At 40.0% G+C, this 12,760-nt stretch overlaps 1 protein-coding gene across 1 annotated transcript in view; it reads right to left on the bottom strand.

Moving 5' to 3' along the window:
* The window catches only part of LOC146393249 (AT-rich interactive domain-containing protein 3B), a 59,515-nt gene that overhangs the window by 15,787 nt on the left and 30,968 nt on the right, over window positions 1–12,760 (bottom strand). The gene's annotated exons all lie outside the window — the stretch shown is intronic.

The following is a 12,760-nucleotide window of genomic DNA, read 5'->3' as shown; positions in this document are numbered from 1 at the left end:
ACCAGCTGAAGAATGGAGAGCTTCTACTAAATTTTCTACTAACAAGCAATGCATCAAAAGGACCAGCAGCGCTACGCTGCGACCATCATTCTTTGATGCAGTGCTGGACATCAATCCTACATTAAACAATTAATACAACTAAGGGGGTCAGAGATCAGCCAGGGGTTATTGATGTGTGAATTAAACTGCAGGTCAGCAGGAAGCCATGTTTTCATACTGGCCAGGCTGTGAACAATGACAGCACAACAAATGAGACAACAACGCTGGCCCCATAGTGACAGGCCAGCAGCTGGTTAGGATTTTTATTCACGCCAACACCTCTGTCATCATTTGCTGTACAATAAAGTCAAAACAAGACTTTATTAATTACATACAATTTTAGAACATAACCCATAAAGCCAAAAAGTTAACAATTTCAGACAGAAGAAAACAAACACAAATATCCATTTATACATCTTCAGTGGACCAGATGTGGTTTTAAAAAACAAAAAAAAAGGATTAATTATTCCATGTGTGACATCGGTCATGTTTCACATTTCAACATTGCTCAGCCACGTGTGAAAGCAGTGGGAAAACACCTTTAATAATACTGTAATTGACCAAAAATCACATTAGCAAGGCTTGGGCAGTTAGCCAGAGACAGTTCCCTCATTTGCGAAAACCAGCATGTCACCAGCCTTTGGTGTTCAACATCTGCTCCCTTTCCAACCCTGGAGACATTTAGCTCTAACAGGCTTAATTAGACCAGGCCCAAACATCTCTTTTGATCACAGTGGCACTCTGCCTCGCATGCACTCTGCTCTGGTGGAATACCTGTTCCCACTTCAACCTCAATGCTTAATTTCCACTAGAGAAGACTAGAGACTTTATGATTACCAACACAACCAACACAAAACCATCTCTTCCTCAAGCAGACAGCTATTGGGTGTTTCATCTCTCTGTAAAGACCTGATTTGTCCATTCGTCTGCTCTGAGTCTATCTGTAATTGGCTGCAGGCCTCACCTCCCATCATCCTTTGCCCCGGACTGATTTTTCCCCAGGGACACGGCCATCAGAAGCCTAGTGATTAATGGCACCAGAGGTCAGAGGTCGCTCTGGTGGGAAGTGCCGTGGCTGAGGGCCCCCGAACCACTACCCAACTCTTTCCTCCAACTTCCACCAAGAACACAAGAGCCACAGGGCTAGCCTTCAAACAACTAGACTTCAGACGATAACGGATGCAGATTATAAGGACAAAAATGCAGGAGGAATGTATTCGTGGAACAATATTTTGAAGAGTAAAAACAAATCATTATTCTTATATTTTATAATTAAGATGCTTTCCTCATAATGATTCAAGTGCTTTAAACTATGAAATATAAACTCCTCATCTAAAAAACTCACAATAACACAGTATCATATGAAATAAAGAAAACAGTATCTAAAAATCATTTCAGAGGCTTGTGATCACTTCATAAGGAAATATGGCAGAAATAAACCAGATAAATTAAAAAGAAAAAATAACCCATTTTGCCCTTTTGATGTATTATAATTATTGATTAGAGAGAGAATAAAATGCATGACTTTGTATCTAAATGACCAAAAAAAAGGAACAAGTTCATTTTATCTGACCTCTGACCTATTTTTAGCAGGAAACAGCTGTTCACATTAAAGGGTCTGTATAATAAATCAGTTGGGTGCCCCTGACGCCAGTAGTGGTAAATTAAATATTGCTGACTTCACTTGATGGGCATTTCTTTAAATAATTAAGTGACAGCCTGACAGCCTTACAGCGGACAACACACAGGAAATGAATTTTTTACTGAATGAACATTGACTGGTGTGAGGTTTCACTGTCATCTACAGTGAAGAAAGACAGGAAAAAGAGGAGGGAGAGGATTAAACACCACATCACATCATCTCACTGTTTTTGGTTTCTTTACCTCTTCTGATCAATTTAGAAATTCCTCGCAGGGATGATTAGATTTTTTTATTTTTAATATGACTTTAATATCTTGAAATTCCCCTTTGGAGGGAAGAAAGATGTAAGGAAGGAGAAAAGGAAGGGGGAGGTGTGGTAGCTAGCCAGCTGGAGAAAGACTGGATTACTGGATTCTTACTGCAGTAAGAAAGGTGTCAGCCAGCACAAACAGCCCCTGGCCTTGTAGCAGTGTCTGAACCCTTTTAGAGTGCCGCTGACCGAGACCTTTCTCCTCTTCCTCCTCGCTACCTCAAACACCACATCTACACAGCAGATCAGACTAAACCAAAGTTATCTCTTGTTTCTTTTAACTTATGTTTCCTCATCTCAATTTAAGTACATTCACTGTTAGTTAAACAATAATACCAGAATATTTATTTCCTTGAGACTGCTCCGGTCTTACTGATGATATTTTATACTCTGAAGTGCTGAGATGAAGTTTTTATGAATCCCTAATGTGCTGCTTCAGATGTTTTCTGTGCATGTATATTAGATACTACTCTCAATAGAAAAAAAATCCATCTTGAAGGAATTTTGTCTGATGACATTGCATCTAAATACAGAAAAATATGTTTTCATTTTTAGAGAATACCAACACAGACCAGCCCAAACCCTTCATTAACCTGGGGCAGGGAGACACTGACAAGGGAGATAAGTGTCTGGGCTCCACATGCTGGGAGTTTACTTTATGTAGGCAGCCCCTGGCTGTTTAGTTTATGTTCATACTTCAGGCTAGAATATTGTCAGGACCCTGGTGTTCACTGGGGCATGTTTGTTTTATTTTTAATGCACGGCCAGGGACATAAAAGGTAAAAAAGCCTTGAGTGCATGGAATTTGCTATCTTTAGTCCAGACAGAGCCAAGCCTCGCACGACGGACCAATTCATATCAAGTGTTAAGATATGTAGTGCCCTCCACCTAAGGGAAGTTAAATGTAACATTACACTATAGATGCATTGCTATTCTAAGCATGAAGCTAAAGCTGCAGCTGGTAGAGTCACATAAAGAGAGAGAGAGTCATCTAATAAAGTCTATATAATATAAGTCAGTCAATATACTCCTGTATCTCTGGCTGCAGAGGTTTCATTACTTTCATGTCAATAAAATGCAATTAATGTTAGCTGACAGGCAGACAAAGGAAAAAAAGAAAAGACAGGAAAAGCCAAGAAATTACTTATCTTCTGTCAACTGTATTTGACCGCTGATGTGATAAGGAACACAAAAACCAAGAAAAACAAAGGCTTTCTATTGCTCTGTGAGCTTGAAGTCAAAATAAAGGACGCCACGTAGAATGAATTACACTGGAACAAGTTAAGCCACATTCATCCATCTACAGAGATAATGTGTGACAACATTATCAAGCCCGGCCACTGCATGATGTCACTATACCAACAACAGCACAGTAAAGAGATTAACCAATGTAAGGACTACATAAGGCACCATTATCAGCTTACAAACTTACACAAATAATAACATTTTCTCATATGATGAATTTAACATGTCCCTTTGTTGATGAAAAATTAAATAAAAGGTTAATAAATTCCTTTTTTTTTTTTTTTAATTCAAAAGCCAGCAGATCCTCTCTCTTCCTTCATCCAGGTTTTCCTTCTACCTCAATAAAAAGAACAATACTTGAGGGAAAAAAGGCAAACACTCAGTGATGGATAATTCACTTGAAGCTATATTTGCTTAGAAAACAGGGAGAAGAGCTTCTTAGTAAGAATTATTACAGTGAGCAGGCAGCCAGTATATTAAAGGAGCTGTCTTCTGTGCACTGTTAACTGCTCTGGGCTCGTGTAAAACATCGCAAAGCTGGCAAGTCTCCAGACAAAAGTCAGAAGCTGTAAATCTCAAAGGCTGCTGTTCACACACTGGGAAGTCTGTCAAGAATACACACAGTGACACTATTAGAAACTGAATTTGACAATTTTTCAAGTGCAATTTGTCAAGAAATCTCTGCAATGATAAAGTGGACAAGATTTTATATGGTGTTTTAAGTATTGGTGGATTGACCTCCTTAATCTTTTGACAGCTCTGTCAGTAAAGTATCTCAGAGGTGAGATGGATAGATGTACAGAAAGAAAGACAAAAAGAAAAGAAACATGACTCCTTCTCTGTGGGTCATGAAGATGGGTCACCTGTTGAAATAGAGGGGGAAGGGGATTGAAAAGGTTGGATGGCGCGAAAAGTGAGACGGCCTCTCCATTTGTAACTCAAGTCCCCTCGATTCCCAGAGACCAGGCAGATCAACTGACCAGACCCCAATCAACACCGGAGCCATCAGAGAGATGGATGAGTGGATGGGTGGATGGATGGATAAAAGTGGTGGTTGGGGTGTCTTATGCTGCAGGGTTATTCACAGTCACTGGTATTTTTAAAATGTCTTGTACATCAGAAAGAGAGAAGGGAAACATACATTCAGCACATTTATCCCAGTCCAGAGAGAGAATATTTTGCTTGTTGATAAGTATATCGAGGGAAAACCTATTTATATAAAATGGAAAACGTTGTAGGACCCTGTGTAGTATTTCTGCTTCCTTCAAAGTAAGCTCAAAGCAGTAAAGGAAAAACTCCTTCAAGGTTTAAAATAATAAGATTAGGCTATATTAAATTTAGACAAAGGTTAGGTATATATTTAAAGTAACTGATTGATTTCATTCATTCATTCATTCATTTCATTTATTTGTTCATTTCAGGCACAACAAAAATACATATATTGAACATAAAGTGCACAAAACAAAAAACAAAAATTACCTGAAAAGGAGTGGGACAAAGAAAACTTATTAAATCCCACCCCTATACTCACTCATCAACAAAAACCAATAAGCTTCCCGCAGCTACGCCCATCGTTGCAACCAAACAAACCATCAACAGCCCCGGGCACATGCAAGCATCTCAACGGCAGCTCGCAAACAACAAATAGAACCTTCATAACTGAATACAGAATATATATTAATTATAAATTGCGCTACCACAGGTAACAGGCAATAATAATTACATAGTGACAAACACACATACATATATATCTACACACACATGTACATATATGTACATACATACGCACACACTTTTTTTTTTTTTTTTTTTTTTTTGGAATCCATACCAGCAATGGTAAGAGAACAGACATTACAGAGCACACTAAAACCATCATTGAGTATAGAGGAATTTAAATCTATGAATATTTTTGCATTGTTTCAGTTGTAAACTCAGACTGTTCCAGATTTTCACACCACATACACAAAAACCTTTACGGGTTGTTCGAGTTCTGGGTAATTTAAATTCTCCGAAGCCTCTCACATTATAAACCCTTTCTCGAATTTCAAATATAGTTTGTAAATTTGCAGGTAGAAATTTATTAAAGGCTTTGTATAAGATTATGGATGTATTGTAATTAACCAGATCCTGGAATTTAAGTAACTTTGCCTGAAGAAAGAGTTTGTGAGTATGATCTAGATAACCAGCCTTGTGAATAATACGCAGTGCTCGTTTCTGTACTGTGATCGCGACATCCTGACAGATGCTTGCTGTCCGTCTCCTATAAATTGTATTAAATGCATTAAATTCTGCTCTGCTTAGTGTTTGACAAAAACAGATGTTTGTGGATCCACCTACAAGTCCTTCAGGGTGTTTTTACTTATCACAGATCTGGTTAAGTTACTCCACCCAACAGCTTTTAATTGAAACTAAGCAAACATTGTCACGGGAATGCGTTTGAAAACATCTGTGGTCAGAGAGATTGTCAGGACGTTCTTTTAACAATTCTTTACCTTGTTGAAGTGCTTGAATGTTCTCTAACAACTAACATTTATCATTACAGGCTGTATGTTTCCAGCCAAGCTGCAGGAACTACTGAAACCTGTTGTGCAACTCATGCATGAAATGTATTTACAATTTGTTCTGTTAAAGCTTGACGTTATTAAAATTGTGTGATGGTGTTTCCTTTTCTGTGACTTATAGCTATGACCGGATTAGAAAAAAATCTATGAGCATGGTACAGATACAGGGGCTAACAGCAGAAAACAGCAAGAGTGTTGCAGTGTGTGAGTGTTGGGAGGAAAAATGTTTGTTAACACATGTAGTAAAACTAATGATACAGGCCTGTACTATGAGTTACTCTCACTTGGAAAAAAGATCAGTGAAAGCTATTTTGTACACATATTTTTAGTCCTCAAAAGCAATTATATAGGTTAAAAATTAGTATGCATGATTGCTATTTACATGTTTGCCCAAATTTCTGGAACTCGTATTCAACAAGAGAATATAAAATCTCATGTTGCCTTTTTATATCCTAATGTCAAACTTTAAAACTAGGCCATATATCAAGGATAACTTCTGCTCTAAATCTCTGCCTAACTTGAAAATCAAGTGAGACTACAGTAACCGAGCAGACTGGCTGAAAACAAACATCTCTGATCGTCCAGTAAAAAGTGTAAAGAATGTATATGTGACAGCTACGAGAATACAGCTTGTTCTACGCATGAAAGGGGGGAGAAGGGGGTGGAGGTGTTTCGGCATTAACCGAAGCACCTCCACCCAGCATTCACTGATTAAGCTGCTGAGGTGAGGCTTAAAATTTTCCACCCTTCAAATTCAACTGAAGCCAGGAAGAGTACGACAGTGAGGGGAAAGGGTAATATTTAGACCAAATAAAAAGAACACAGATAAAGCTTAAAAACAACAACTAGAGGAAGGAGGCCTGGAGACAAATAGAGAGAGGGGAAAATGCCATGGTGCAAACAGACACACAACAGCTATTTAGTAAGTACAACAGCCTCCCAGGCTTCATAAAAGGACTGTTTTACATGCATTTTTGCACGTTACTTTATGGCTTCAGTTGAGGGCTTTAAGTTCTAAGAACTGAAGGCAGTGTGATAGAGAAAATTTTGGTTTCAGGTCTTTCTGCTTTAACCTCCTAATACTCGAACTCTTCAACGACATACATTTTTAATTTCTCTTTGATATTTGGGCATATTGGGACCTGATGAATGTAAAAACAAAGAATTACCAGATTTTTTTTAACGTAATTTGTGCTTCAAAGAAAAATGAGAGCCACATATAAGGATATTCGTATAAAACTTCGACAGAACAGTAGCAGTATAATGTCCTCGCAAGTGGATATCAGGCCCTTGTAGAGCAAAATGGAATATTTTGGTCTAAATAATCCAAAATGTGATGTTCACATATGTGGACGCCAGGTCCTAGGAGGTTAAAAAAAAAAACACAAGGGGAAAAAAGCCTTTCTAGAGAAAGAAGTGGTGAGGTAGACAAACAGGACAAACAGGACAGGACTACACACAAAACATTTTTTCTCCTTTAGTTATCTTTAGTTGAAGTAACAAAAGTACTTCAGGTTTAAGAAAGGCCATCTTTTGAATTAAAACAGCATTTCACATGTTATAACTCTGTTGGCTACAGATGCCTGGGTCTGACTATTCCACAGTGGACATAAATAAAACTTTTGGCTATGGACACCTGGGTTCTGCAGGATATCCTGAGACCAAAATACGCCTGGCCAACACTGGTGACAAGTCACTAGTCAAACTAGTTTTTGCTGGATTAAAGAGTACACATGAGGCAGTGATGACTTTACTGATGCACTGAGGGGGCCCTCTGTCCCATAAAGCAAGCTTTATAACACAGCTAACTGCTTCAATCAATGACCACCCGGACTGACGGATAAAGCCATCAGCTGATGAGGACCATTTGAGGCCGAGCACCACCGATCAATACCGGAGACATCAAATGCTATGAGCCTGGGAGAAAGGGGAATCTGTTCACGCACATAAGGGGATTGTTGGGGGTTGTGCACTCATCTTGCAAATTTTACCTCTTGTCAATGCTAATTACTTTTGACTTCTAAGATCCATGAGAGTGGGTCATATGTTTACCTTTCAGGGTCTTAGCTGATGCTAATGCAGAGTGACTGAAAATGAAATCAACATCAGAAAAAAAGCTTTCATTTGTAAGTAACATACAAGTACAATAAAACCCTCTTAGTGAATTCACGATAAAGGTTATTTGCTAATTTAGGGCTTAAAACTCTGTAATTAATTTTTTCTTTTGGAGTCAACGATACAAAAGAAAATAAACCACTAGAAAACTGATGATGACACACTGTATACTGCAACACGGAAAATTTTATTTTAAGCCTAACTGCAAATGTTGATAACTCATCTCACACTCATATATCACCACTTGTTAAGTAACCACTGCCTTTATGTAATCATGTACCCCAAACAATAAACCACATCAACTAAAGCGCCACTGGCAAAGAGACAACAGCACTTGTGTGTTTCATGTCCATTTCTTCCCTCAAATCAAACGTCTTGTTTTCCATTAGGCACTCAGACCTCTGCTGCTGTGTGGCTTATGGAGCAAGGCTGCAAAGCTGCAGTGGAAGTGAGCTCAGGGCTATTGTACGGGTGTAGGGCTCCTCTGGGGGCTGTAATGCATTTCATACCATCCATCACAAGGGTGTGGAGGCCAGGAAACATTGCTTTAAGAGCACACACAGGACACAGATGGAGAAGCAAGACATGCAGATATACAGATAGCAGAGGCTTAGGGAATTTGTCGATCACAGGAGAATTCTGTGCGCAGAAAGCTTTACGATGGAACCACAAACCCCATTTTGATTGCCTAAAGATTAAATATATTTCACATGAAACAGCACAATGAAGTAAACAAGTTTCCAATGAACACAAATACAAAATTAAAAGCATACATATATTTACAGAAAAGCTTGATTTGGCACCCTATTATTAATGTGCTTATGCTGAATCAACTTACACAAATCATTTGTAATTATTGAAATCTCTTACTTTTAACTTTGCGTTTCTTTAACTTAATTTACAATATACACTGCGGCCTACTTCCTTTAAGCAGGAATATACATACTACATTTTAAGTTCCTGTATTGCATACATTGTTTGAGGAACAGATTTCTTGCTGTTTCACTTTCAGCCACAGTTTTCTGAATTTCTTTCTTCAAACTGTTACCATTTTATCCAACTTGCATCACAAGTCGTGTTATTTTTTCCATTCAATAACATCCTCTACCCTATTACTTTCCCATTTCCCATAAGAGCATTCACTTGTAAGTATTTTTCAGTGAGTGCAAAACAAGATGGGTGAATGAACAGAGCAGCCAGCCAGTATTATTTTTACCCTGACCGATGACCTCACTGGGAAGCATGAATCTGTTTGAGGGCCTGCACTTGTCCTCTTGCCTGGTCATATGACCATGGCGATTTAGGGTCTCAAATCCCAGTACAGTACGGTCGTAATTAAAGATGGACAGCACAGTGGCAATCTAGGGCTGTGGAATAGTCTGGCCACAGAACAGAGGAAATAACAGGGGGTGGAAGCAATTGGGGGCTGGGATGAAGAAACACAGAGAGGAAAGGACACAAAGAGTAGCCTTAGTTGGAAAGAAAGAAGCAAAAACAAAAAAAATTAAAAAGTCACAAGATTTTAATCTAAGCTTCCCACAATAAACCATCCCACATGCAAAACATCAGGAAAACTACTATTTCCTTTTGTTTTGAAGGAAATGGATAACCACTCTAGATGCTTGTGCCCTTAAGGCTGGGCTGTAATTTGGCAGGGGATGGGTGGGGTTTGCCCAAACCAAAGACAATCTCAAACCTCAAATGTATCAGGGCAGTTACCACCAAATCTTTGATGAAAAATGCATGGGAGGATGTGTCCAAAAGACAGAGTTTCATCTCTTCTTTTGGAAAATGATTAGAAAGCGGTGGTTGGAATCTATGTATCATTTGGGTTTCCACCCTATGCTGAGAGAAGGGCCCCTTTACTACCAGTTCTAATCTTCTTGTACAGTTCCCTCATTATCTTTCAGTCTGATTGGTAACCTCAGTCAGTTTCAGACCACTGGCAAAGTGCTTTGAAAGGGAAATCAAAGAACACTGCGTTCTCCCATACAAGCTGCCTGATGTCTCCTTTAACCTCTCCTCAGTAACCCTGGCACCCCGTCTGCACTTGGCTCTTACTTCCATGTCGGCCACATTCATCCCTCATCCTTTCTTTTGTCTTTTTCACAGACACAGACATGTGACAGTCACATGTCTGATGTCTATCAGGGTTACCATATCTGAAAGACTTGCCTCCACTTATTTAGAGATCATTAATCATTGTGCGTAGGACAGGAGGCCCCTTAATCCAGCCAGTCCTTCCTTCCCCCGGTCTCACCAAGCAAGCAGGCCACAGTGCGGCCCTCCAACCCTATCCCCCATGGTGTTATCAAGTTTCAGCGGTTGTAACTGTAGCACAATAAACAGAGAGGGGAGGAGAATTCAGTGGGTGCAAAGGAAGAGGACGGGAATGAAAAGAAAGAAAAGAGAGGACATAATGTCATTTCCTCTTTCTATTTTATTGGTGGATTCTGTGTAAAACATGCTTCACAGGCTTTAAAAAACAGCATCTATTAGGAGAAGATCTGTCATGATTCAGATTATAGATATAATAGGAAAACAAGGTTATCACAAAATTATGAATGAAAACTTTTACATCTACAGCCTTTTACCTGCCAAACCAATTAGCAGGATTCTAGTTCTGCCCCTACACCTCACCGCCGCCACCACCACCCGAAAAAAAAAAAATCCTTTTAACTATAACCCAACACTTCATCTGAAATGGACAACTATGCTCACAAAACCTTGGGCTTTGTTGTTAAACCAACCAGGTGCTGCCACTTTCCAGAAGTTGTGGGGTGTTAACTAAAGGAAAACGAGTCCATATCACAGAGCCAGAGAATGTTCCTATTGTGGTGTGGTGTTTGTACAGAGGGGCTGCCTGTTACGAGGGCCAGTGTGAGGCTGACCAGGGGAGTAATATAATGCATACGTGGATCCCCCAGAGCCCATTCATGCTGTAATTGGTGTGGACAGAGCACTCGGTCTCTGGGTTACAGTTGGGGAACTTCCTCTAATGTCCTGCTGGGAGGCCACTGTTCCCACACCACAAATACTTCAAATAAAATCCATCTAAACCTTGGGGGGAAAAATGCTGTGCTTTGTAAAAGGTAATACAAAGGCATGTTTAACATTTGTTTTTTAGTCAAAAAAAAATTGAGTGTAAAGGAATATGCAAATATTGCTACGTCACTAAATTGCTGACTTGCTCTGTTTTGATCAAAATCCCTTTAGTGCCATTTTTCTGTCTCCTGCAGCAAATTCTGGGAGCTTCAAAGGAACAAACACTGCTCTCCTCGTGCAATTCACTGTGGAGCTACAGCTAAATAAGAACCCTTCATTTCATTCTATAAATCTTCCTCTAGCCCCAACATCAGGACTATAATTTAATCACACAGACAAGTCCTGCTTACCACTTTATTACTATTAACAGAGCTAAATCTGGGATTTTCCTCTAAAATAACTCTAAAGCTGTGATAGCACAGCATGTGGTCCCTCTTAAGCTGAAGCTACACTTCCAATTAAGAGTGTCACACTGAGATGGATCTTGATCTCTGACCACGATGTGTGTGGTTTTCTGGTGAGAGGAGAACGAGTAAAACACTTCGTGGGGCGGGGCGAGGGTTCTCGACTGGTGACTTCACTGAACAGGAGCCTCTCTCTCTCTCTGGCTCTGTCCATCACAGCTCGTGGCCATTAATCATCTCAAGTGGACAGCACTGACAGGCAGTTGGCTGCATCACTCTCTGAGTTTCTTCCCTTTTTTTTTTCTTCTTCATCGAGCAACTGTTGCCTCATTTACTGCCTGCTCCCCCACCTTCTCAAAAGCCCACCTCCTGGTCCAAACCCCCATCCCCAATGACAAAGCGGTCGAGTGTCAAACCAAAACAAACAATCACCCATATGCTTAATCGAAACCTTTGAGGTGGTTAAAAGCATCAAGCCACCGCCAAGCTTTCTTTGCAGCAATTGGGGGTGAGACAGGAAAACCTGTAATGGATGTAATGAACAGTGATGTCACCGTAACTCATCTTGGCTAATATCCTCCACCCGCGCTCTTTCTATGTGAGCAGCCCTAGTGCATTTACATGTACATGTCAGGCCATTAGCTAATGTTTCTACCTGGAGCAAATGACTAATATATACATGAGGGTCTCCAGCTGAATGAGGCTGAGCTCCTTACAAGCAACAAATAGCACAGAGGTCAGTGGTGAAAGCTGGCTGGGTTCAGTAATGGATGTAACAAATATTCCTCTGACCCTACAGTGATCATCTGTGACAAAAAGAGGCGGGGGGGTTGTATGTGTGTCTTCTGTCATGTCTGTGATTCAAAGCCCATCAATGGGTTCCCTTTACACTCAGACTCTATTTAGGACAGCTGGTAAAATTCCTCAAGCATTAACGCACAGACACGCACACACACAAACACATGTGCCTGTTTTTAAGCAGCAGAGGCAGGAAATGCGAATCCCTCGTAAGTTTTCCTTCCGCCGTTTGCTTCCCTCTCAGGGCTCAGAGGCCCCACGCCAAGGTGGGAAAAGCACTTCACCATTTGTCTCACTCTCGCCAGAGTTTCCACTGGATTTAACTTAACCTCACACTCTGCCTCATTTTTCAGAGTCCACTTGTAATCTCATTCAATTTAAGAGGTATTTTCCCTTTGCTACGCCCTTCTTAGAAAGTCTCAAATAATGACATTGCATTTAAAGAAAAAAAACAAAACAGGCTTCCTAAGTGCTCTTTAATTACAAAAAATGGACTGCAATAATCTTGACAACATATCTATGAAATGAAATGGAGGGAGGAGCCAATGCACAGAAATTAGAGGGTACCGTGAATAAGAGCTTAGTGAGGCTTGCTCTTCAT

Source organism: Perissodus microlepis, chromosome 1, assembly GCF_051167445.1.
Source record: "Perissodus microlepis isolate ML-2025 ecotype Zambia chromosome 1, ASM5116744v1, whole genome shotgun sequence".
In the NCBI taxonomy this organism is placed as follows: domain Eukaryota; kingdom Metazoa; phylum Chordata; class Actinopteri; order Cichliformes; family Cichlidae; genus Perissodus; species Perissodus microlepis.
This window is presented reverse-complemented; position numbering and strand designations above follow the sequence as displayed.